General features: G+C 51.6%; 11 non-coding genes across 11 annotated transcripts; 7 read left to right on the top strand and 4 right to left on the bottom strand.

The window, feature by feature from the left end:
* The first annotated feature begins 6624 nt into the window (after positions 1-6624).
* On the top strand, positions 6625-6697 carry TRNAR-ACG (transfer RNA arginine (anticodon ACG)). Its single transcript has one exon. It is a non-coding gene; the product is annotated as a tRNA-Arg (tRNA).
* A 1262-nt stretch (positions 6698-7959) lies between these two features.
* On the top strand, positions 7960-8031 carry TRNAW-CCA (transfer RNA tryptophan (anticodon CCA)). The gene has a single exon. It is a non-coding gene; the product is annotated as a tRNA-Trp (tRNA).
* Positions 8032-9999: 1968 nt separating this feature from the next.
* TRNAR-ACG (transfer RNA arginine (anticodon ACG)) lies at positions 10000-10072 on the bottom strand. The gene has a single exon. It is a non-coding gene; the product is annotated as a tRNA-Arg (tRNA).
* Positions 10073-12754: 2682 nt separating this feature from the next.
* TRNAR-ACG (transfer RNA arginine (anticodon ACG)) lies at positions 12755-12827 on the bottom strand. The gene has a single exon. It is a non-coding gene; the product is annotated as a tRNA-Arg (tRNA).
* Positions 12828-13446: 619 nt separating this feature from the next.
* Positions 13447-13518, bottom strand: TRNAW-CCA (transfer RNA tryptophan (anticodon CCA)). Its single transcript has one exon. It is a non-coding gene; the product is annotated as a tRNA-Trp (tRNA).
* A 911-nt stretch (positions 13519-14429) lies between these two features.
* TRNAW-CCA (transfer RNA tryptophan (anticodon CCA)) lies at positions 14430-14501 on the top strand. Its single transcript has one exon. It is a non-coding gene; the product is annotated as a tRNA-Trp (tRNA).
* An 882-nt stretch (positions 14502-15383) lies between these two features.
* TRNAR-ACG (transfer RNA arginine (anticodon ACG)) lies at positions 15384-15456 on the top strand. Its single transcript has one exon. It is a non-coding gene; the product is annotated as a tRNA-Arg (tRNA).
* Positions 15457-16216: 760 nt separating this feature from the next.
* TRNAW-CCA (transfer RNA tryptophan (anticodon CCA)) lies at positions 16217-16288 on the top strand. Its single transcript has one exon. It is a non-coding gene; the product is annotated as a tRNA-Trp (tRNA).
* A 619-nt stretch (positions 16289-16907) lies between these two features.
* Positions 16908-16980, top strand: TRNAR-ACG (transfer RNA arginine (anticodon ACG)). The gene has a single exon. It is a non-coding gene; the product is annotated as a tRNA-Arg (tRNA).
* A 2682-nt stretch (positions 16981-19662) lies between these two features.
* TRNAR-ACG (transfer RNA arginine (anticodon ACG)) lies at positions 19663-19735 on the top strand. The gene has a single exon. It is a non-coding gene; the product is annotated as a tRNA-Arg (tRNA).
* A 1968-nt stretch (positions 19736-21703) lies between these two features.
* On the bottom strand, positions 21704-21775 carry TRNAW-CCA (transfer RNA tryptophan (anticodon CCA)). Its single transcript has one exon. It is a non-coding gene; the product is annotated as a tRNA-Trp (tRNA).
* Between the last annotated feature and the right edge of the window lie 816 nt (positions 21776-22591).

Below are 22591 nucleotides of genomic sequence, written 5' to 3'. Positions count from 1 at the left end.
AGAGAGGGCTCTGCCATTGCTGGCATTTCTAGCTGCTGCTTCTGCACGAGCAACGAGAGTAACTGTAGCAGACAGATGAAATACTCATGCATTATGCTGTGACACAGAGTTAAACAGAACTTTTATTTAACTCAATCGGTTACTCCAAAAGCATCATTTGCATGCTGTTACTCACCTTCATTGCCAGTGCTAACATGCTGTTTATGTTGCTCAGCAGCAGGGGATGAAAGTCCCACAGGATCCAGTATTTGTCTGAAACCCTAAACAGCTCATCGGCTGGCAGGTTCCCCCTTGGAGGTTGCACATGGCAGTGGAAATTCTGCTTTTAAGGATGATATTTTCTGCTAGAGGAAAGCGGATTTAAACAAACTTCACAGCACCCAGGACAGGAGAACAGGATTTGTTAAGAAAATTGTCTGTTGCATTACTGCAGGGTACAGAAAAATCAGTGATGCCATCAGGAAGCTGCCAAAACAGCAAGCTACTTGTGAAAGTGTTCAGATAGAAGAAAGACCTGTGTTTGTCAGTTCAGCATTTCACCATTGTGCCTGTATCACCTACTCATGACCCTAGTGCAGGTGTACAGCATCGCTTTAGAAGCATTTCAGAGTTAATTTGCTTGATGTGTTTGGTACATTTCTAGATGTTTGAAATCCAGATAACTAGCATGAAGTCAAGGAGGTGAAACGCACCTAAGGGACAGTGATTCCCAGGGCCCTGTGATACACTGCATTCCCCCCGCCCTTCGAATTACATGGCAGCATATTTATAAATACACATATTTTTGCTTCTTATCAGTGATGTCCTGATCTTCTGTTTTTATCAGCAAGCCTGAATTTTAGGTGTCATCCTGAATAACTTCTTTGGCTTTCAAATGGAAAAATCAGAAGAAAAGAATGAAAAGAAAATAAAAGGCCTTCATGGTGCCTCCTCAGAGTCACAGCAGAGAAGGGATGCACTCACAGCAGAGAAACTTGACCAAGACAGAGTGACTTGAAATGGAGTAAGGAAGCAAATGAGCCCCAGCTTTTATGAGAGGCCTTTTAGGGCAGAGCAATGTATGTTGATGGTGGGGCTGGGAAATTCCTCTGAACTCCAGTTGTTACTGTTCTGCTCATGGATCAGCCCATGTGATGGCATCTTTTCTGTTTACTTCGCTTCTGTGCTACTAAACCCTCTTGCTCCCTGCTTGTTTGACAATATGTTGTCAAAGACTAATTGTGTCTGGTTATCACTTTCCAGGACAGAAATCACAGGAACATTTCAGCTCCTCTGCAGTGAGGCAGGTGCTCTTTCCTTTGAAAATTCCCCCCCCCCCATCCAAAGCTAGAATGATACAGAGTGGTGAGACCGATCTGGGGTCCTTTCATACCCCTGATAGCAATGTAGTATTAGAGCCACAGCAGCTTTTGAAAAAATTAGTTTTAATTTGCTTTTTGGGAGGGTGTTAACCCTTCCCCATTCCTTAAGTCAAACAGTTCCCAAGAAAAAAAAAAATTGTGTCCATGTCTTATTAAAGGTATATATGCACGTTGCACAGGTGCCTACACAACTGGTTATAGTAGGTCTTTTTGAGCTGCTAGAGCTGCAAAATAATCACAAATCTAGAATTCCAGCTGAATTATTTCTGTATGCAGTGCGCCTATGCACAGGGAAAATTCAGGAGTTTTATTCTTGTTTTTTGAATGTTATGTTGAATGCTTCAGTCTGTGGCTACTGCGGAGTAGTTCACCATGGGAACAGGAGTCCTTACAGGTCTGCCAGGTATTGGATGGGTAGAGGCACCTGGAAATCTTGGGACACTATAAGCAAGGGAGAGAGAGAGATAAAGAAAGGCTGAGAAAGAAGAAAGTAAAGTTAAATTAAGAAATCAAATATCTGATCTATACCATTATTGGCTATGATCTTTATTAATATATTTGTACTTTCTCTCCTCCTAGCTGAGAACTGGTGTTTGCTTTCCTAGTTCCTTTGAGTCTCACATGAGTAAATAAAGAAAACAGCTGCTGAAGGAAAAGGAAAAGCAATAGTTATGGAGGTGGAGCTACTAGCTATGAAAAAGAGGAGCACAAAGCCTTCTGTGGTGTCTTTACCTTGATCTACACTCAGAGTATTTTTAGGGTTGGCCATGGGTTTTCCAGGACTGGCCACAGCAGCAGTAAAATCAGACTTTCATGAAAATATCTAGCATACGAAAAGAACACTTTCTTCATGCTAGATATGACACTTGGCATAGCCGTAAGGATTGAATGTATTTGACATGGTTTTGGGTCTCACCTGCATCCAGTGGCCAACCCAGAAGGGCGCAGATTTCCAGTTGATTCTAGGTCATATCTGGCAGTCCTGTGCAGATATTTCAGATGTTCAAAGTCAATTGATTCACTTCCTTCATCTCCCCTTAGAGACAAGATGTCCCCAGCCTGCAGCGCTGGGAGAGAAGCCTCTGGCAGAAGGTGGCTCCAAAACTTGCCTGTTTCTGAGCTTCATTCCTCACATTAAAAAAATTTTACACAACCCTAAACTAGATCTCTTTTGCTTCAAATGGAGCTGATTACCTTGGCACCCAATCTGGGAACAGTTTTTCTCTGTATTACTAACCTGAAGGAACGAAAGGAGGACTCAGGTTCTATAGCCATCAAAGACAGAGGGATTTTAAGTGAGGGATTTGCTCATGTTGCTTAATCTCAGATTTGTTTTTGCTATATCTTTCCTCACTATCTGTGTGTGAGAACGGCAATTAATACTGCTCACTTTACCCAGTTTGATGAGAACTGGGCAACTGAACTTTGGGTGTCAGAGGAGCTTTTATCCCTGTAACCTCCTCTTTGGTGATCAATTATGTTGCCCCTTCAAGTCAGCCTTTTTCATCAACCCCGGTCATTCCCCCCCACCACAAACAAAGGGCTCTTTATCCCTAAAAGGGCCCAGCAGAACAAAAATGACCATATTTTGATCTCTAACAGAGAGATCTGACCTTGTCCTCAGCTTGGATGCTAAGTTCTGAGTCGAGAGGCTAGAGGAAAATGAAAATAAAACTTTAGCTATAGTGAATTCATGGGATCATGCCAGGAGCAAGCACAGCCCTGTGACACAAAGAGGGCACAGATATTTATACAGTCATGACAAAATCCTTACTACCTGACAATATATGTTAAGTATCATTGTCACCAGACACAGAATATCTAGAGTTTAACACAATCTAGTGCTGGGAACAGAGGTCTCAACTCAGGAAAGCTGGGCATGAGCTCACAGGCATCAAGTCCACCTCTGGTCAAGGTAGTTGCATATCAATATTTAGAATAAATTGCTTTGTATAATACACCTCAGTAGAACTGATCAACATTTTTTTGAGAACTGGATTTTGATCAGAAAATGAAGATTAATCTGAAATAGAATTTGTTACAAGGATTTACCACATTCATGGAACGTTTGTAAGTCTTTCTCCCTCACTCTTTTGCACCTGATACTGCTTCAAGGAATTCCTTAGTCCTGCAAGATGGAAAGTTTTAACTGGAAATATTCAAAGATCCTCAAAATTATGAATTAATTTGATTATTAAGTAAACTTATAACTCCTTCTCTTGCATGGAAGAGATCAAGTTCTATTCTGCGGTAAATTATCCCCTTAAATAAACCTCATCACCAATCAGTTCTTGTCTATATCATGACTGAAGTCATTCCTGTTTTTAAAAATAAAATTTATAAAGTCTTAAATTCAGCTCATTGCAGAGTGAGAATAATAAGTAAACCCCAGTATTTTTATGAAATGCAAAAACTGTTCCTACTGACTCCTGTGAAATAATGCCTCTTACCAGGTACTACTCAGTCGAGAGAATATTTAGTAAACAGCAAAGCACACCAGCATCCATGCCAGGAATGTGCATTTGAGATAGAAAGAGGAACTCTTTGGAACTTATTAATTACTCTCTGAACTTCTTCTACTCTCATATATGAAGTCTCCTCTGGTGCCTCTTATGGGAGAAAAATAAATACTTAAACATATACTGATATGAACTTTAGTCTTGGTGCACTAGCACTCAAAGAAAAGCATCCAGCCACCTGCACTGTGTTGTACTGTTCACTGGTGGAAGGTCTGCAAAAGGAAGTACTGACTTTCTTTCCATTCAGAGAAGTCAAAGGGATGCAAAATCAAACTGTAGCGACAAGGTGGTGGCATAAATCTTCCCACTGGCTCATATCAGATATCAGGGCTGTGTGAATGCACTCATTAGGTTTGGCACAAACAGACACCAGCTACATCATCTCCACACAACATACCTACGTGCACCTAGCACACAGCAAGGAGCAGTGTTCCTCAACCCCTGTCCACCTTTAGGCATTTTCCTTTCTTACTTGTTTTTGGTGGAGCCCAGGACATAAAACAACGGTGAGGTAGCGACATCTGGAGGGCAGCCCATGATGGAAATCTTCTGCTTCTGCTTAACCCATCAGGCACAAGCCAGTGGTTCTGGGACACGGGATAGGGGCTCTCACACCAAGGTTTGTCAGATAAATGAAAATCGGAGTCCCTGAAGGGCTCATACTTAATCTTTAGGCATAAGGCTAGGAACAGTGGAAACACTCTAATGGACCTTGCGTCCTCAGTTCATCAGATTCCTCTGTCTTCTTGGGATTCACATGTCTAAATCCATACTGATAGATTAGACAGTGCAAGGAAAAACTTCTGGTCACTATATCTTCATGGTTTGTGCGGATTGACTGCTGTCCCTGACCTGTCTTTGACTTAGGCCAGCTGGCACTGACACAAGCAATTTCCAGGAAGAGTCTGAGAGTCAGCACAGCGAAGGGACAATTCCCAACAGGCGGGCTGGATGCAGACATGCTATTTTAGAGCTAGAAATGTTAAATTGTATATAGGCAACATGCGAAGGCAGTGCCAGTTCTTTGACCGCAAGTCCGAAGAATGGACACGACACACTTCTGATTAGTAACATGGAACCGGACTCGAATTGTTGTAGGACGCATCTCCTTGCTGACAAGTGCTTTTGAGCATGCAAACAATTTGTCCTGTTGGTCTCAGGGCCTGGTGAGGAGCAGTGCCCGTGCTGATTGCTCCCCCGTCCCCCAAAGGCAGCTGGGCAGCAAGGACTGGTAGTGGCCTCCAGTCATTTGGCTGTGCTGGTGGGTCAGAGAAGACGTCTCAGTGCTGCACTGGCGGGTTGCAGGAGACCCAGCTGTGATTCTCAGACAGTGCAGAGCTTGGGGCAGCCCTGGGGCTCTCTGGATCTGTGTGACCCAGCCATGGGGCAAGCAGAGGCCAAGGGCTGTTTGTTTTCTCCTCTGCCTCTATCCCCCGAGACACTTGTGGATGGTGACAAGCTACCTACGGGCAGACAGCGGTTCTTCCATGGCTGGTTGGTCAGACAGGGCAGCCCCTGGAGTGCCAGACTGGCAAGGGCCGGGAGTGCAATAGATAACGTGCCATACGACATCTTAGGAGACTGCACACCGGACTCCTGCTTGGCTTTGATGACAGTGCCCTGCCCTCACCTGAGTTTTTTTCCATCTCCCTTTATAGGGACGTAGAAGCCCTGATCTGGAGTCAGTTGCACTTGCCCTTGCACCACAGGGCCAGGGCCAAGAGAAGCATTGCCTGGGCTTGGCACCATGGCCTGAGCAGCTGGGCTGTCCCGGCACCACAGGCCAGTGCTGCTACTATCTGCCATGGCCCTATGTCAGGGGAACTCTTCAGCCTCCCCTGCGGGTCTGGGCAGAGGGAAGGCTGAAACTCTCCAGATACAGTCTTTCCACCACCAGCCCAGCAAGGAAAGACGTCTCTGCTATGGCTCACCCGCTGCACTCCACCAGCAACGCGGGGTATGGAGTGAGAGGGCAAAACAGGCTACCCTTGGGACACCTATCCCACAGCACTACCATCCTGCAGGAGGAGGAAATCCTGACCCTGATGTGATTTGGGCACACAACCTGTGGATGTGGAGTCAGATGTGCTACCGTTGCGCCATAGGGTCAGAGACAGGGCGGGCATGTTGCCTAAGCACGACCCCGGAGCTTTAGCTTTTATGGCCAAGGGACACTCTTGGAGGAAAGAAGATTTTGAACGATCTAACAAAGAAGTGGGATCATCTTTGCCAGATGCCTTGCTAAGCCTCCAAGGAGGGCTTTAAATGAGGTTCTCTGGAGGAAGGAGACCAAAGCCCGAAACGAAGTGGAGCAACGGAGCACAGGGAGGAAGTACCTTGGGGATACCGTGACGAGGAGGCTTTTATACTTCTCCTAACTGGGGGAGAAGTGTCTGGGCACGACTGCAAACAGTGTCAGAAGCAAGCAGAAGGAATCAGAAGTCCAGCTGCAAAGACAGAGACATTAGGGCATAGCTCATGCGATTAGATCACCCTGCCCACAGCTGGGCACCGTAGCTCCAGATGTCCCGCCCTGGCCCCAACCCTTTGTTGGCCAGGAATCACAGCTGCAGTGCAGACAAGATGTCCCTCTGATGCCACAGTGCAGTGAGGGGCTAGGGGCTGGGATGGATTTGGGCAGGAGGGACAAGGAGGGGAGATCATCTTCCCCCACCTCCACTGCCAAACCACCGCGGCAGCCCATTGAAAGCCTCACAGCTGGGCACCAGGCTGCCCACGGGCTGGGGCCAGTGGCGCAATGGACAACGCGCCTGACTACGGATCAGGAGACTGCAGGTTCGACTCCTGCCTGGCTCGGCCTTTTCCTGATCACGGCCTGGCTGTGCTGGGCAGCACAGTGACAGTGCCCTGCTTTCTCTTTGGTGGCAAGCATGGCCTGGCGTTTCTCCCAACCCTCTGGTGGAGACCTACGTGCTGAGAGGGACGGAAGAACTGGTAGGGGATGTGCAGGCTTTGGCTGCAGGGAGCTTTTTCAGGGGGGAGCGGGAAATCCTGAGGGAAGTGGGGAAGATGAGTAGCAGAATGGCAACCCTGGACTTCAGGAGAGCTGAGCTGGGCTTCTCCGAGGGACAATGGCGGAGAGTCGAGTTGGCTGAGCAGGGGACTCTTGTCTGTGCCCCAGCACAAGAAGGGCAGGCCACCACGGGGAAAGCACCCACCACCGCCACTGCTGTGGGCAGAAACAGAGTGAGCCACGCAGGAGATGAGCCTGCACCCTCCTGATCCATAGTCAGGTTTGTTGGCTCTTGCAACAGTGGCCTTGGCCCCCAAACAGCCTGGCACCCCCCCCCCCCCCGGTAGCAGGGGTTCCTGTAGCTCGTCAAGGTGGACTGGCGGCAAAACGTAGCACGGATTTACCTTTAATCTCCTGACCTTGCCTGTGACTGCTTTCCCCTCCCCCACAGCTTTGTTCCTTCTGGGTGCCAGTACCCTGGTAGAAGCAGCTCCCGTGACATGCCGCTTGTTCTGAAACAGAACAAGATTGCAAGCGCAGGAGTGGGAAATGCAATGATCAGGCCACCGAGGGAGACCACCCCTCTTCTCTCTCCACAGAGGTCTTGGCACACTCTAGCGCACTACACAGCGCAGCACTACGGGGCCTGTCCCGGAGGAAACAGGGTGCTGAGCATGGTGCCTTCCCCTGAGGGTGCTGGCCACCACATCCTGGGGAGAAGCCCCACTCACCTGGCAGATGCTCAGTGCCTGCCTCAGGCCCTGTGGCAGGTGAGGAGGACGCTCACACTTCTTGCCTGGCCTGGCCCAGGGCACCATCCTCCCCAGGGGAGGCCAGAGTCCGCTTTGGATTCAGCTTCGCCCATGTACCGTGAGCCCGCAGTGTCCCTCTGCACTTCAGCCCCATCCTGCTTGCACGTTCATCCTGCAGCCTGAACGCTGCTCTGTAGCAGCCGGAGCTTGGCCAACCCCTCCTCAGGAGGTGCCCCTGTCCTCTCCACCTCCTATGACCCTGCTACAGGGGCCCCCCCGGCCGGTCCCCATGCAGAGCACATCCCCACTGCCCACGCCACGGTCCATGCCTGGGTGCTGCGCCCCTCTGCCCTGACCTCGTGGCGCAAGGGCAGCGCGTCTGACTCCAGATCAGAAGGCTGTGTGTTCGAATCACACCGGGGTCAGGCGTGGTTCAGCACCAGGGGCCCTTTGTATTGCCCCCGTTTTTCTGTGGGGTGAGGCTGTGCCAGGCACAGGGCTTTGCAAGGCACTGACAAACTGCAGCCAGTCACCGCAAAGACAGCGCTGTGCCCATTGAGAGCTGAGGGGCTGTAATCAGAGGGGAGGCCAACGGAGGGCTTCCTTGCGAAGGGTATCTGCTGCAGACTGCCTGGTCAAGAAGATGGAGGAAATGAAGTGTCCCCCATGGGAGTGGGAGAAGCTTCACAGCTGCAGGTTCTGTAACTCATGGGGGATAAGGACGTGGATTTTCCCATGGTCTGGAAGGGACACAGTCGATCCAGGAGATTTCTGGAGTGGGTGCAACGACCATATTGTGGGGAAAGATCATGGCAGTAGGAGGAGGTTCCTGATGAGGAGAAAAAGGCCAGGGTCAGACCTAACTTCCAGAAGGCCGAGAAGGGGGATCTGTGGGGTTATAGTCCAGTCAGCCTCTGCTCAGTGTCCGGATGAAGATTATGAAACAAATACTCCTGAAAGTTGTCTAGGCATATAATGTGCTACAGACCCAAGCCGTCTTTGAGGCACTGCATTTGGCTTGCTACAGTTTCTTATTGCCTTGCAGAGCTCTGCATATAACATAGATGAGCCCCATGGAAAAGCACAGACATCACACCTGCCCCCCCCACCCCCCACCCCCAGCGCTGCCTAAAGCCTGGCCCCAATGTGATTTGGGCCCCCAACCTTCTGATCGGCAGTCAGATGCATTGCCCTTGTGCCATGATGTGAGAGCTGAGCGATGCAGCATGCAGCCACACTAGACCTCTGGCTTTTATGACTGCGTGACCTTCCTTGAGGCATTAAGATGGCTCGGGAGCTGTCAAGATTGATTGGACAGATGGAGGCAAAAGCATCTCTACCAGCAGAATTGCTAAACTAGTAAGGAGGGCTTTAGAAAACATTAATAAGGGGAAAATCTCAAAGAGGCGCTGAAAAATGGGGACAAGGAGAAAGCTAGACTTACTCCGGGTTGTCAATGTCTTTCTTGCACTGGGGAGCCCAGTCCTGGTCACCATAATCCAGCAGCAGTCTCAGAAGTGCTGGGTGTAGCATGGATTCTCACTTCTCTTGAGCTGCTGCCTGTCTTCTTAGCAATGCAGCCCAGCATGCAGTTTGCCTTCATGGGTGCAAAGGCACACTGCTGACTCCAGTTCAAGCTGTTGTTCACCAGTCCACATTGCTGTTCCCCAAGCTCCCTTGTTTTCTTGACAGTCACCTCCAGGCTGTACTGCTGCATGGGATTATCCCATCCCAGATGCAGGATGTTGCATTTGCCTTTGCTGAACTTCATGAGATTCCTGCCAGCGTTTCTTCACCCTGTACAGGTCCCTCTGAGTAGCAGCCCTGTCTGCCAGTGTCTCAACTGCTCCCCTCCCCAGTTGGTGAAATCCATGGCTCACAGGAGATTCATTCCATCTTGTCATTGAGGATGCCAATGAAGATGTGCAATAGCATCTGTTTCCGTCTTGACCCTTGAGGAGCATTACTAGCAAATAACAACCGTTTGTACTTCCAGCCTCTAGCCATCACCCCTTAAGCCTGATGTTGCAGCCTGTTTTCCACTCCCCCATGGTTGCTAGCCAAGCACGAGTCACATTCACCTAGCTTTCGTTGAGTGGTGATAAGGAGGTCAGGGAGGAGAACCACGCAGGGCCCACAAGGAAAACACACACTGAGAGACGCTCGCTCAGGCACGCTCCTGCTGTCCAGCAGTCCTGGGCAGTGGGCTGCTGAGGTCAGCAGGGACTGGGTGAGTGCTGGCTTTGAAGCAGGCAGCACACTCACAGCTTTGAGGCAGAGCGAGTAGTAGCAAGATGATCCACCTGTGATACTGATGCCAGAGAGATGGGACAAAAGTCAGGAGAGGGAAGGTCCTCGTGGAGGAAGCAGAACTCTGATATCTGGGAACAGACTGAGCCAGGCAGGAGTCGAACCTGCAGTCTCCTGATCCGTAGTCAGGCGCGTTGTCCATTGCGCCACTGGCCCCCGTCCCTGCCCGACACTCCCGGCTTAAGGGGTGGGCATAATAAAGCATCTCCTTGGTCTGCCCCACCCTTGTCCGTGGTAGCCTTGCCCTACCCACCCGTAGGGGAGACACTCCATCTGCCCCACAGGAGGCCCGGCTGTGATTCCTGACCAACATAGGGCTTAGGGGCAGCCTAGGGATGTCTGGAGCTGTGGTGCCCAAGGTGGTGTCCAAGGGGTGGGATGAGCTCAAAGACATCTGTTTTGCTGTCCACTTTCTCCCACCTGAGGAACGTTGACGGAAGGCAGCAGATGAGCCGGGGTAGCAAGAAGGTCTTGCCTTGCTGGACAATTCATCTTGGACAGGCTGTATCTGGCCCGCTTCAGATTTCCTTCTCCATGCCGCACACAGAGCAGAGACACCACAAAGGCAATGCCAAGCCCAAAAGCATTGTTTGGCCTGCCAGTGTGAGCTGAGTTGCAAAAGAACATTGAAATAGGAATCATTGAAGCATACAGTAATTTACATTGGAAAGGATATGTGGAGATCTCCAGTCCAAATTTCTGCTCAACCTAGGTCATTTAGATCAGCGCCTTATCTGCTTGGTTTTTGAATATCTGCAGGGATCCACAAACTCTCTGGGCCCCTGTCCCAGCGATGTACCACTCTCATTGTGATTTTTTTTTTTTGTTTTTTCCTCATATCCAGTCGGAATTTGCCTTGATGGAACTTGTATCCTCTCAACTTTTCTACATCCACCTTTCACAGGAGCCTGGCTTTGTCTTCTCTGTAATTGCATGTTAGCTCACCCCTTATTCTCTTTTCCAAACTGCTTTCCCAGCCTTTCCTTGGACATCAGGTACTACACACCAGTGACCCATCCAATTTGTCAATGTATTTGTTGCACTGGAGAGCTGAGAACAGAATACAACTCTAGATGCAGTCCCATAAGGGCCAAAAAGAGGTGGCGAATCACTGTTCTTGACCTGCTGACTGCACTCTTACTAATGCAGCCCCAAATGTGGTCGTCTTTAACCAAAGCAAGGGCACACTGTTGACCCCTGTTCAACTTGTTATCCGTGAGGGCCCGGGCCTTTCTCTGAACAGCTGCTCCGTTGCCAGTCCATCCTGCTGCAGAGGGTTTTTATGTTCAAAGATCATGACTTTGCCTCTGTCTCTTTTGAATGTCATGAGGTTTCTGTCTGCCCATTCCTCCAGCTTGTTGAGATCCCTCTGAATAGAAGCCTTGCCCTCCACTCTGTTGACTGCTCCCCAAAATTTGGTGTCGCTCACAAGCTTTGTGAAGATTTGTTCCATCCTGTCTTCCAGATCACTAATGAAAACATTGAACAGTATCGGCCCCAGAACTGAACACTGATGAACACCCTTGGTAACTGTTCACCAGCTGGACGTGCAAACGCTTACCGTGTGGCCTTCTGATTCCAATCATTCAGACAGTTTTCCACCCGCCTTGTAATCCTTCCATCCAGGCCATAGCTCTTAAGTTTTCCTACAAGGAAACTCAGGGACATCATGTCAAATGTCTCATTAAAGTCGGGATACAAAAGTTCTTTTTATTCTCTGAGGTCCATTGAAGCAGTCATCTCTTGATAGAAGACAAACAGGTTGGCCAAGCATGATCTACCCTTGGTGAATCCGAGCTGGCGGCTCCCAATTAGATGTTTGTTCTTAGCACGTCCGGTTTGCTTATAGTGGTCCCTAACTTGTTTGTCCTCTATCACGTGTATGTCACGCACCTGAACTCTGCCACTATACAGAGGGACCTGGGCAGGTAGCCCACATTTTCCTTGGTCTTCCCTGTGTTGCTGATGCACCTATAAAAGACTTTCTGGCAGCCCTTCACAGCCTTCGATAATTTTAACTCCTGATGAACTTTTCTTCTCTGAATTCCACCCCTGCGCGCTTAGACAGCCTCAATAGTCCTCCTGGGAAGCCCAAATTTGATTCCACCTTACTTGCAGTCACTTTTTGCATTTTTAGCCAAGATAGGATTCAGAGTACTGGAGCCAGGAGTTGAACCTATCCCAGGATCAAATAACCAGCGGGGACTGTGGCAGCAGCCAGAGAAGGACGGTGCCCCAGGCCACACAGGAGGGACTGGGAGCTGATGCAGAGGGAGGGCTAAGGTGGGCATTGGGCACAGCTGGCAGTGCAGAACCTCTGTCTGCAGAGTATAGTGGGCCCTCAGTGGTGCACTTATGGGGAAAGAGCCCAGCATGGGTGCAGGCTAGGAGGATCTTGATCCACCAGGGAGGACCCTGGGCCAGCTGGCCCTGCCGCATGTGCCTGACCCTGTGCACTGAGATAAGGCAGTGAGTGGCAATGGTTGAAGACTCCCGTTGGGAGGGAACAGAGGCCCCATCTGTCAACCGATGCTCTGTGTCACAGGGATTGCTGCCTGTCAGGCCCAGAGCTGTGATGTTGGGGAGAGACTGCCAAGACTCATCTAGCTCCCAGACTACTCCCGGTTGGTGCACATCCTCACGGGCACCAGGGATGCTGCAGGGGAGACCGTCAACTTATCAAATGTGACCTAGATAGGGCTGTGGGGATTTGTGCAGAAGTCCCGGGAGGCCAGGCGGTGTTCCTGGAAAGTGAGAGGAAAGCCAGGTGAGGGCAGGCCACCAGAGAAAGCAGGTCCCACCACCACTACCACATCCAGACTGCGGACAGGAAAAGGTCGAGCCAGGCAGGAGTTGAACCTGCAGTCTCCTGATCCGTAGTCAGGCGCGTTATCCATTGCGCCACTGGCCCCAGCCCGTGGTCAGCCTGATGCCCCTGCCATACTTTCTGTACCCGCTGGGTGTGTTGGGAGTGAAGGGGAAGTAGGAAGATTTCATTCCCTAGCTCCCACCCCCACCCATGACAGCCTTGTTCCTCCCAGAAACAGGGAGAGGGCAGCGTTGGTCCAGTTGGTCCCAGCAACCAAGAGAAGCAGTGCCCATGCTAGGTACCCCTCCATGAAGGAGGACAGGCAGCAAGGGCTGGTGGTGGCTTCACCAGCCCTTCAGCTGCACAGGAGTCTTGGGGGGATGTCTCACCTGCTCCATGGGAAGCCCAGCTGCCGTTCCAGGCTAACGTACGGTTTGGGGCGGCCCCAGGGCTCTCTGGGCTGAATGCCCAGCCCACATTAAACAGTACCGCAGCTAATCTGGAAAGGGAATTAAGATCCCTTCTTAACCTTCCCTCCCTGCAGACTGAACTAATCCAGCTCTCTCACGCTACGTAGGCATATCGTGTGCCCCATCTCCAAATCGTCTTTGAGGCCTTGTCTTGGTCTTGCTGTAGTTTCTCAGTGTCATGGAAACCCCTGCGTATAACATAGATGAGCTTCACCAAAAAGCACACACAGCCCCCAGTGCTTTCCAAAGCCTGACCCCGGTGTGATTTGAACACACAACCTTCTGATCTGGAGTCAGACGCGCTACCTTTGCGCCACGAGGTCAGGGTGGTAGGACATGGTACTCAGGCATGGACTGTGGCCTGGGTGGTGAGGATGTGCTCTGCATGGGGACCACCCCAGGGGTGTCCTGGAGGCCCCCCAGTAGGGCAATGGAGGGGATGGGTGGGTTCCCAGGGAGAGGGTGACCGTTGCCTGGTGTGTCCACGTGGAGAATGGACATCCAAGGTAGGATAGGGTAGTGGCACGGGAGGGGCAACATGATCTCAGGGGATCAGGCTAGAAGCTGAATTCATCCCAGGTTGAGGCCTTCTTAGAGACTATGGGGAGCGTGGTGCCTCAGACCAGGCCAAGCAGAAAGGCTGAGGGTCCCATCCCTCAGCAGAGTCCAAGGCGGGCACTGGGCACCCACTGGCAGTGTGTGATCTCTCTTCCCAAGGGTGTGGTGGGCAGGCACCCTGCTGGCCCCACAGGAAACATGCTTCCCAGAGGCACCTGATTCTCCCAGGTACAGGGCTTATTTCATTGCTCCAGGCATTGCTAGTGTCTGCCACAGCATCCTGAAGATGCTGGTGGGGGACTGCAGGCAAATCACAGGCAGAGGGAGGGTCATGCTAAGCAGGTGGGAACAGTGAGTGCCCGGATAGCTGCAGCTTTCCCACCCCATGCAGTATATGTGACACCTGTGTGGGGCAAGATGGAATTGGACAGATTCAGCTTCCAGCTCAGGTCCCCTAGGATCATGTTGCCCCTGTTCCACCACCCCACCCTGCCCTGGGTAGCTATCCTCCACCTGGATACCCCAGGCTTTGGCTGCCCTCTTTCTGGGCATCCACCCCTCTCCCCTCTATCACACAGACCAGGGCACCCAGCCACCCTTGGAGTGGTCTCCAAGGAGGGCACAGCCCCACCACCCATGCCGTGGTCCATTGCCGGGTCCTGCATCCGTCCGCCCTGACCTCGTGGCGCAAGGGCAGCGCGTCTGACTCCAGATCAGAAGGTTGTGTGTTCAAATCACACCGGGGTCAGAACAGCCCGTTTCTGTGCAATGCTGCTGGGGCCTGTGCTGTTGCAGGTGCTTGACTCTCCAAGTAGCAGAGCTTTGCCTTTGTCTTCTTTAAACTTCACGTGGCTCCTGTCAGCCCCTTTCTCACACCTCACAAAGCTGCTCTGCCCTCCATCATATCAGCCTATGCTCCCAGTTTGATCTCACCCACAAACTTACTAAGTGTACACCCCATCCTAGCACTCAGATTGTTAAAGAAAATATTTAAGGGTATTCTTACCAGTATCAATGCACATAAACTCCATTAATAACAAGTCACTGGCTGCATTTCTAACTAGTGATCATAACACTTTGGATGTGGTGGTCCAGCTGGTTTTTCACCTACCTTCTTATCCTCCCATTGGGTCAATATGTCTGTATTCTGGCTACAGGGGGACTGTGGGACACCCTGTTTAAAACCTTGCTAAGGTCAAGATAAACATCCACTTCTTTCACTAAGGTATGATATGGTATGATCTGCCCTTAGTAAATCCATTTCAGCTGTTCCCAATTACCATTCTATCCTTCGTTTGTCTGTTTTGTTTAAGAGGTTCCTGGCTTGATCATCCTCTACCACGGATAATTTCACAGTAAGGGAAGTCACATACTAGAACAGGGTCGCAGGAAAGTTTTAGAATTCCCATCCTTAAAGATATTCAAAGCTCGACTGGACAAGGCTGTGACAAAATGATCTAATGTCAAAGACTCTCTAATTTTGAGCAGGGGATTAGACCACATGGCTTGCAGGGATCTCATAAAATGTAAATTTTTCTGTTCTTCAACTAAATAATCTTCCAGTGTTCCCTGCTCCCCTCACACATCCCATCCAGTGAAGGGAAGACCCCTCAGGGTGCTAGATTGTTCGGGGCCAGTGGCGCAATGGATAACGCGCCTGACTACGGATCAGGAGACTGCAGGTTCGACTCCTGCCTGGCTCAGCCTTTTCCTGGTCGTGCATGGCCCTGCTGATGGTGACAAGAGCCTACTTTCTCCATGGTGGCCTGCATTTGCCTGGCATTTCTCCCACTTCTCTGGGCTTCGCTCAGAGCAAAAACCCTGGAGTAGCTCTAACCCTAAAGGAAAGGTTCACTCAGCTCCTACTGGGGCTGGGGAAGGAGCAAGACACCTGCACTTTAGCTCCTGGGGAATAGTCAGTTTTCTGGAGGGCTGGGTTGCCTCCCAGGAGGGACCTGGAGAGGTTGGAAGAGAAGTGCCACATGAAATAAGCCCTGTACCTGGGAGAATCAGGTGCCTCTGGGAAGCATGTTTCCTGTGGGGCCAGCAGGGTGCCTGCCCACCACACCCTTGGGAAGAGAGATCACACACTGCCAGTGGGTGCCCAGTGCCCGCCTTGGACTCTGCTGAGGGATGGGACCCTCAGCCTTTCTGCTTGGCCTGGTCTGAGGCACCACGCTCCCCATAGTCTCTAAGAAGGCCTCAACCTGGGATGAATTCAGCTTCTAGCCTGATCCCCTGAGATCATGTTGCCCCTCCCGTGCCACTACCCTATCCTACCTTGGATGTCCATTCTCCACGTGGACACACCAGGCAACGGTCACCCTCTCCCTGGGAACCCACCCATCCCCTCCATTGCCCTACTGGGGGGCCTCCAGGACACCCCTGGGGTGGTCCCCATGCAGAGCACATCCTCACCACCCAGGCCACAGTCCATGCCTGAGTACCATGTCCTACCACCCTGACCTCGTGGCGCAAAGGTAGCGCGTCTGACTCCAGATCAGAAGGTTGTGTGTTCAAATCACACCGGGGTCAGGCTTTGGAAAGCACTGGGGGCTGTGTGTGCTTTTTGGTGAAGCTCATCTATGTTATATGCAGGGGTTTCCATGACACTGAGAAACTACAGCAAGACCAAGACAAGGCCTCAAAGACGATTTGGAGATGGGGCACACGATATGCCTACGTAGCGTGAGAGAGCTGGATTAGTTCAGTCTGCAGGGAGGGAAGGTTAAGAAGGGATCTTAATTCCCTTTCCAGATTAGCTGCGGTACTGTTTAATGTGGGCTGGGCATTCAGCCCAGAGAGCCCTGGGGCCGCCCCAAACCGTACGTTAGCCTGGAACGGCAGCTGGGCTTCCCATGGAGCAGGTGAGACATCCCCCCAAGACTCCTGTGCAGCTGAAGGGCTGGTGAAGCCACCACCAGCCCTTGCTGCCTGTCCTCCTTCATGGAGGGGTACCTAGCATGGGCACTGCTTCTCTTGGTTGCTGGGACCAACTGGACCAACGCTGCCCTCTCCCTGTTTCTGGGAGGAACAAGGCTGTCATGGGTGGGGGTGGGAGCTAGGGAATGAAATCTTCCTACTTCCCCTTCACTCCCAACACACCCAGCGGGTACAGAAAGTATGGCAGGGGCATCAGGCTGACCACGGGCTGGGGCCAGTGGCGCAATGGATAACGCGCCTGACTACGGATCAGGAGACTGCAGGTTCAACTCCTGCCTGGCTCGACCTTTTCCTGTCCGCAGTCTGGATGTGGTAGTGGTGGTGGGACCTGCTTTCTCTGGTGGCCTGCCCTCACCTGGCTTTCCTCTCACTTTCCAGGAACACCGCCTGGCCTCCCGGGACTTCTGCACAAATCCCCACAGCCCTATCTAGGTCACATTTGATAAGTTGACGGTCTCCCCTGCAGCATCCCTGGTGCCCGTGAGGATGTGCACCAACCGGGAGTAGTCTGGGAGCTAGATGAGTCTTGGCAGTCTCTCCCCAACATCACAGCTCTGGGCCTGACAGGCAGCAATCCCTGTGACACAGAGCATCGGTTGACAGATGGGGCCTCTGTTCCCTCCCAACGGGAGTCTTCAACCATTGCCACTCACTGCCTTATCTCAGTGCACAGGGTCAGGCACATGCGGCAGGGCCAGCTGGCCCAGGGTCCTCCCTGGTGGATCAAGATCCTCCTAGCCTGCACCCATGCTGGGCTCTTTCCCCATAAGTGCACCACTGAGGGCCCACTATACTCTGCAGACAGAGGTTCTGCACTGCCAGCTGTGCCCAATGCCCACCTTAGCCCTCCCTCTGCATCAGCTCCCAGTCCCTCCTGTGTGGCCTGGGGCACCGTCCTTCTCTGGCTGCTGCCACAGTCCCCGCTGGTTATTTGATCCTGGGATAGGTTCAACTCCTGGCTCCAGTACTCTGAATCCTATCTTGGCTAAAAATGCAAAAAGTGACTGCAAGTAAGGTGGAATCAAATTTGGGCTTCCCAGGAGGACTATTGAGGCTGTCTAAGCGCGCAGGGGTGGAATTCAGAGAAGAAAAGTTCATCAGGAGTTAAAATTATCGAAGGCTGTGAAGGGCTGCCAGAAAGTCTTTTATAGGTGCATCAGCAACACAGGGAAGACCAAGGAAAATGTGGGCTACCTGCCCAGGTCCCTCTGTATAGTGGCAGAGTTCAGGTGCGTGACATACACGTGATAGAGGACAAACAAGTTAGGGACCACTATAAGCAAACCGGACGTGCTAAGAACAAACATCTAATTGGGAGCCGCCAGCTCGGATTCACCAAGGGTAGATCATGCTTGGCCAACCTGTTTGTCTTCTATCAAGAGATGACTGCTTCAATGGACCTCAGAGAATAAAAAGAACTTTTGTATCCCGACTTTAACGAGACATTTGACATGATGTCCCTGAGTTTCCTTGTAGGAAAACTTAAGAGCTATGGCCTGGATGGAAGGATTACAAGGCGGGTGGAAAACTGTCTGAATGATTGGAATCAGAAGGCCACACGGTAAGCGTTTGCACGTCCAGCTGGTGAACAGTTACCAAGGGTGTTCATCAGTGTTCAGTTCTGGGGCCGATACTGTTCAATGTTTTCATTAGTGATCTGGAAGACAGGATGGAACAAATCTTCACAAAGCTTGTGAGCGACACCAAATTTTGGGGAGCAGTCAACAGAGTGGAGGGCAAGGCTTCTATTCAGAGGGATCTCAACAAGCTGGAGGAATGGGCAGACAGAAACCTCATGACATTCAAAAGAGACAGAGGCAAAGTCATGATCTTTGAACATAAAAACCCTCTGCAGCAGGATGGACTGGCAACGGAGCAGCTGTTCAGAGAAAGGCCCGGGCCCTCACGGATAACAAGTTGAACAGGGGTCAACAGTGTGCCCTTGCTTTGGTTAAAGACGACCACATTTGGGGCTGCATTAGTAAGAGTGCAGTCAGCAGGTCAAGAACAGTGATTCGCCACCTCTTTTTGGCCCTTATGGGACTGCATCTAGAGTTGTATTCTGTTCTCAGCTCTCCAGTGCAACAAATACATTGACAAATTGGATGGGTCACTGGTGTGTAGTACCTGATGTCCAAGGAAAGGCTGGGAAAGCAGTTTGGAAAAGAGAATAAGGGGTGAGCTAACATGCAATTACAGAGAAGACAAAGCCAGGCTCCTGTGAAAGGTGGATGTAGAAAAGTTGAGAGGATACAAGTTCCATCAAGGCAAATTCCGACTGGATATGAGGAAAAAACAAAAAAAAAAAATCACAATGAGAGTGGTACATCGCTGGGACAGGGGCCCAGAGAGTTTGTGGATCCCTGCAGATATTCAAAAACCAAGCAGATAAGGCGCTGATCTAAATGACCTAGGTTGAGCAGAAATTTGGACTGGAGATCTCCACATATCCTTTCCAATGTAAATTACTGTATGCTTCAATGATTCCTATTTCAATGTTCTTTTGCAACTCAGCTCACACTGGCAGGCCAAACAATGCTTTTGGGCTTGGCATTGCCTTTGTGGTGTCTCTGCTCTGTGTGCGGCATGGAGAAGGAAATCTGAAGCGGGCCAGATACAGCCTGTCCAAGATGAATTGTCCAGCAAGGCAAGACCTTCTTGCTACCCCGGCTCATCTGCTGCCTTCCGTCAACGTTCCTCAGGTGGGAGAAAGTGGACAGCAAAACAGATGTCTTTGAGCTCATCCCACCCCTTGGACACCACCTTGGGCACCACAGCTCCAGACATCCCTAGGCTGCCCCTAAGCCCTATGTTGGTCAGGAATCACAGCCGGGCCTCCTGTGGGGCAGATGGAGTGTCTCCCCTACGGGTGGGTAGGGCAAGGCTACCACGGACAAGGGTGGGGCAGACCAAGGAGATGCTTTATTATGCCCACCCCTTAAGCCGGGAGTGTCGGGCAGGGACGGGGGCCAGTGGCGCAATGGACAACGCGCCTGACTACGGATCAGGAGACTGCAGGTTCGACTCCTGCCTGGCTCAGTCTGTTCCCAGATATCAGAGTTCTGCTTCCTCCACGAGGACCTTCCCTCTCCTGACTTTTGTCCCATCTCTCTGGCATCAGTATCACAGGTGGATCATCTTGCTACTACTCGCTCTGCCTCAAAGCTGTGAGTGTGCTGCCTGCTTCAAAGCCAGCACTCACCCAGTCCCTGCTGACCTCAGCAGCCCACTGCCCAGGACTGCTGGACAGCAGGAGCGTGCCTGAGCGAGCGTCTCTCAGTGTGTGTTTTCCTTGTGGGCCCTGCGTGGTTCTCCTCCCTGACCTCCTTATCACCACTCAACGAAAGCTAGGTGAATGTGACTCGTGCTTGGCTAGCAACCATGGGGGAGTGGAAAACAGGCTGCAACATCAGGCTTAAGGGGTGATGGCTAGAGGCTGGAAGTACAAACGGTTGTTATTTGCTAGTAATGCTCCTCAAGGGTCAAGACGGAAACAGATGCTATTGCACATCTTCATTGGCATCCTCAATGACAAGATGGAATGAATCTCCTGTGAGCCATGGATTTCACCAACTGGGGAGGGGAGCAGTTGAGACACTGGCAGACAGGGCTGCTACTCAGAGGGACCTGTACAGGGTGAAGAAACGCTGGCAGGAATCTCATGAAGTTCAGCAAAGGCAAATGCAACATCCTGCATCTGGGATGGGATAATCCCATGCAGCAGTACAGCCTGGAGGTGACTGTCAAGAAAACAAGGGAGCTTGGGGAACAGCAATGTGGACTGGTGAACAACAGCTTGAACTGGAGTCAGCAGTGTGCCTTTGCACCCATGAAGGCAAACTGCATGCTGGGCTGCATTGCTAAGAAGACAGGCAGCAGCTCAAGAGAAGTGAGAATCCATGCTACACCCAGCACTTCTGAGACTGCTGCTGGATTATGGTGACCAGGACTGGGCTCCCCAGTGCAAGAAAGACATTGACAACCCGGAGTAAGTCTAGCTTTCTCCTTGTCCCCATTTTTCAGCGCCTCTTTGAGATTTTCCCCTTATTAATGTTTTCTAAAGCCCTCCTTACTAGTTTAGCAATTCTGCTGGTAGAGATGCTTTTGCCTCCATCTGTCCAATCAATCTTGACAGCTCCCGAGCCATCTTAATGCCTCAAGGAAGGTCACGCAGTCATAAAAGCCAGAGGTCTAGTGTGGCTGCATGCTGCATCGCTCAGCTCTCACATCATGGCACAAGGGCAATGCATCTGACTGCCGATCAGAAGGTTGGGGGCCCAAATCACATTGGGGCCAGGCTTTAGGCAGCGCTGGGGGTGGGGGGTGGGGGGGGCAGGTGTGATGTCTGTGCTTTTCCATGGGGCTCATCTATGTTATATGCAGAGCTCTGCAAGGCAATAAGAAACTGTAGCAAGCCAAATGCAGTGCCTCAAAGACGGCTTGGGTCTGTAGCACATTATATGCCTAGACAACTTTCAGGAGTATTTGTTTCATAATCTTCATCCGGGCACTGAGCAGAGGCTGACTGGACTATAACCCCACAGATCCCCCTTCTCGGCCTTCTGGAAGTTAGGTCTGACCCTGGCCTTTTTCTCCTCATCAGGAACCTCCTCCTACTGCCATGATCTTTCCCCACAATATGGTCGTTGCACCCACTCCAGAAATCTCCTGGATCGACTGTGTCCCTTCCAGACCATGGGAAAATCCACGTCCTTATCCCCCATGAGTTACAGAACCTGCAGCTGTGAAGCTTCTCCCACTCCCATGGGGGACACTTCATTTCCTCCATCTTCTTGACCAGGCAGTCTGCAGCAGATACCCTTCGCAAGGAAGCCCTCCGTTGGCCTCCCCTCTGATTACAGCCCCTCAGCTCTCAATGGGCACAGCGCTGTCTTTGCGGTGACTGGCTGCAGTTTGTCAGTGCCTTGCAAAGCCCTGTGCCTGGCACAGCCTCACCCCACAGAAAAACGGGGGCAATACAAAGGGCCCCTGGTGCTGAACCACGCCTGACCCCGGTGTGATTCGAACACACAGCCTTCTGATCTGGAGTCAGACGCGCTGCCCTTGCGCCACGAGGTCAGGGCAGAGGGGCGCAGCACCCAGGCATGGACCGTGGCGTGGGCAGTGGGGATGTGCTCTGCATGGGGACCGGCCGGGGGGGCCCCTGTAGCAGGGTCATAGGAGGTGGAGAGGACAGGGGCACCTCCTGAGGAGGGGTTGGCCAAGCTCCGGCTGCTACAGAGCAGCGTTCAGGCTGCAGGATGAACGTGCAAGCAGGATGGGGCTGAAGTGCAGAGGGACACTGCGGGCTCACGGTACATGGGCGAAGCTGAATCCAAAGCGGACTCTGGCCTCCCCTGGGGAGGATGGTGCCCTGGGCCAGGCCAGGCAAGAAGTGTGAGCGTCCTCCTCACCTGCCACAGGGCCTGAGGCAGGCACTGAGCATCTGCCAGGTGAGTGGGGCTTCTCCCCAGGATGTGGTGGCCAGCACCCTCAGGGGAAGGCACCATGCTCAGCACCCTGTTTCCTCCGGGACAGGCCCCGTAGTGCTGCGCTGTGTAGTGCGCTAGAGTGTGCCAAGACCTCTGTGGAGAGAGAAGAGGGGTGGTCTCCCTCGGTGGCCTGATCATTGCATTTCCCACTCCTGCGCTTGCAATCTTGTTCTGTTTCAGAACAAGCGGCATGTCACGGGAGCTGCTTCTACCAGGGTACTGGCACCCAGAAGGAACAAAGCTGTGGGGGAGGGGAAAGCAGTCACAGGCAAGGTCAGGAGATTAAAGGTAAATCCGTGCTACGTTTTGCCGCCAGTCCACCTTGACGAGCTACAGGAACCCCTGCTACCGGGGGGGGGGGGGGGTGCCCAGGCTGTTTGGGGGCCAAGGCCACTGTTGCAAG

The sequence above is a fragment of the Struthio camelus genome, chromosome 3, assembly GCF_040807025.1.
Source record: "Struthio camelus isolate bStrCam1 chromosome 3, bStrCam1.hap1, whole genome shotgun sequence".
NCBI classification, from domain to species: domain Eukaryota; kingdom Metazoa; phylum Chordata; class Aves; order Struthioniformes; family Struthionidae; genus Struthio; species Struthio camelus.
The sequence above is the reverse complement of the archived record's forward strand: the minus strand, read 5'-3'. Positions and strand labels throughout refer to the sequence as shown.